We start from the raw sequence: 3065 nt of genomic DNA on the forward strand, positions 1-3065 counted from the left end.
TCCACTTTGTTTGCTGATTTTAGTAGTAGCAAGCTAGGTAGGAGCTATGGCACGCAAAAAGGTGAATCTCCGGTGGATCTCCAACAACGCTACTCGGCGTGCAACGTACAAGAGACGCTACCAGGCCTTGACAAAAAAGGCTGGTGAGCTCGTCACACTCTGTGGCGTCAAGATCTGCATAGTGGTATATGGTGATGGCCTGGCCACACCAGAGGTGTGGCCCTCTGATGCAGAGGCCAAGAAACTCCTCAAGAAATTCAAGGACATGCCAGATGTTGGCAGCTTCAAGAAGATACAGAATCAAGAGGAATTCCTCCACAGTCGCACGGTAAGGCTCCATGAGCAGGTGAGCAAGTTGGACCATGAGAATCATGAGCGTGAGACCTTGGTCCTCCTGTATGATAGCTTGGATGGATGCCTGCCCAGGCCTCGTTGGCACCACCAAGGATGAGCTGATTAGCCTTAGGGAGATGGTGGAGACGAAGATGAGCAAAGCCAAAGCACGACTCCAGGAGCTTGTCGTTGAGCAGGGAGCCATGCCAGAGCCATTGCAGGTGATGCAATCAGTTTCATCCTCATCGTGTACACAGGCTTCTCCCTACACCTACAATGAGATGCAAACCATGGCACCACTAGAGGAACACCAGTTGCAGCAAGACTGGCCGATAGCCAGCCCAGGCCCAAACTTTGGGGAGATTGGCACTATGCTCTATAGTGCCTTTGTAGGCAGCAGCAGGGACGCCAGCGGCAGTGGGTGTGAAATTATGCAGTCTTACAATCTGGGTTCTTGCTCAGGCCTCCCGTGGGCGCTGTAGTAGAAGTCACATTCTCCAATGATTTATGTCCAGCTCGAAAATGGTTTTGGTTGCATTTATCTGTTAGTCTTATGGATCTTGTCTTAGAGTCACTCATTGCATCCCATGTATTGTGCTTTGTCAGAGAATAGCTCGTGTCTACATTCATGTTGTTTCGTTTCTAACAATATGTATGCATGCATCCACATGTTTCCCTTTCAGTTGCTTAGATAAATGATATTATATTACTGGTGGTTCTATTTTATATGGTACTGTTGCTTTATTTTGCACATATCCAGAATATGTACCAGGCATCTAGAAACTACAAGATGTTTTGTACGAATTATAAGGTGTTTTGATTCTATTGGTGCTATCGGATAACATCTCGAAAAATTGATAAACAGGTTTTACCGGTTGTTGTTTTGTTTCTTAATCAATCGTGTTTCTGTTTTTATTATTTTTATTTTATTCCGTATATCTCGTATTTTGAAATCCAGAGATTTTTTTTTGGGGGGTGGGGTGGGAGAATATAAATATAGAGAGGCGTTGTAGACTTGCAGTCTGGTCGTCGTGCAGAGTTCCTGGACATCACAGTTGTGCGGCGGAGTTGCTTTTGGTTCGCTCAGCGGAGCTCCTCAGTTTCCATGGGTAGGTCTGGGTCATAGCTGGGGAGCGACCAGCGAGGCACAGCACGGCGCGGACCAAGGCGTAGGCGGGGCAAGGGCGGCACGGCCTGCAGCGGAGCAGCAGGGCGCTGGCCGCCTGGCTGCGCTGCGGCTCGTGGCCTGCGTGGACTGTGTCCACGGCAGGTTGGCAAGCAGCAATCCAGCGCTCTGTGCTTGTGTTTGGGTGGCACAGTTGCTCATCTTAATTCGTGTTCATTCTTGTTCGGCTCCGGGGACGGGCTTTGTTTGGGGTCGTGCGGCGGATTTGGTCGTTTTCGGTGATTTGTTTGTGGACTTGCTCAGTGCTTGTGTTTTTGGTGGCGCAACTACCGATTTAATTTATCAGCGGCCCGGTTTGGCTTCGGAAGAGTTTTGGTCGTGAGTATTTCTTCATTGTTTCTGATTTCAGTATTGTTGTTTTTTAATTTTCAGTATTGAAGGACGCTGGTGCTGGTTCTCCGGGAGCCCTGTTCCGCACTCATCGGTAGGATGCTGCATGCTGGTTCTATGAGAAACTCTGTTTCCTTGCCCTTGGCGAGATCTGTGCTTGTCTTATGACCGTTCAGAGCCCAAACATTGGCCACCTGTGCGGCTGTGCTTCTACACGTATTCATAGTTGTGTTGATTATGGATGGCTGAACAGGGAAAATGAGATTGGGATGAGCATTGGCTATTTTTTCGTTTTGCAGTTGTGCTTGATTCAGTGTTTCCGAAAGTTTTGTTGGTTTCTATGGTCAGTTATATGCAGTTTGAGTTTCCTTTAATTTCAGTTTTGCAATCAGGTTGAGGATAAACAAAATTAGTTTTTGGTAACAGTTATTGTTAGCAAGTCTAGTTCCAAATTCAGTTTTCTTTCAGTTTGAAACGGCTATTGTTAGCCAGTTTCACTTAGCTTATTCTGTTGTGAAACTTCTGTGAGCTTCTACTTGGCTATTGTTGTGAAACTTAGCTTATTTTTCAGCTCAACAAATTTAGTTGACAAGTCTTTAGTAAATGGCTTCTATGAGCAGGTATTCACTAGCGGTGTCTTTCTTGCTCTCTTTATCCTTAATTAATTTCTTCCTTTTTTTATCTGTTTTTATCGTAATTAATTTTTTTGTTTTGTGTAGGGCCTTGATCCTCAACTATTCAAGTAGGATTCGATTAGCGCCTAAGGAAATTTTATCATCCATTAGAGTGAACAGCTTTTGTGGAGCACGATGACATTCATTTTAGTTCTATAGGATAGTTCATGTATTTCAGGGTCTATTCATGTATCTTGTGGTAACATTTGCTTCCAGCTTAATGTATCAACCTCTACAAGTATCATACTTGATACCTATCTGTACCTATTTCACACTAATACTCTTCTGATTTGAGAGTCACATCAATGATATTCTGTTATAAACTCCCTAAATACAAAAATGAAGTACATGTGCTTCAGGTTTAATTTTTGTATCTTGATGTACCTATTTCACACTAATACTCTTCTGATTTGTAAATGCAATTTGTCTCAAATAGCCCATTCTTTTTCGTGTGTCCCTGCAAAAGTTTTTATCACAATCCTAGTAGTATAACTTAGCTGAATTTTTACAGCTTATATGATGGGTACCTTTTTTACACTACT

The 3065-nt window shown here is 43.9% G+C and overlaps 1 long non-coding RNA gene and 1 pseudogene across 1 annotated transcript; both read left to right on the forward strand.

Annotated features, from left to right (window-relative positions):
- On the forward strand, positions 1-1574 carry LOC136485372 (MADS-box transcription factor PHERES 2-like; annotated as a pseudogene).
- A 38-nt stretch (positions 1575-1612) lies between these two features.
- Positions 1613-2849, forward strand: LOC136485373 (uncharacterized). Its single transcript, XR_010766433.1, has 3 exons — positions 1613-1943; positions 2421-2469; positions 2569-2849. It is a non-coding gene; the product is annotated as an uncharacterized lncRNA (long non-coding RNA).
- Positions 2850-3065: the final 216 nt, after the last annotated feature.

The sequence above is a fragment of the Miscanthus floridulus genome, chromosome 10, assembly GCF_019320115.1.
Source record: "Miscanthus floridulus cultivar M001 chromosome 10, ASM1932011v1, whole genome shotgun sequence".
NCBI lineage: Eukaryota > Viridiplantae > Streptophyta > Magnoliopsida > Poales > Poaceae > Miscanthus > Miscanthus floridulus.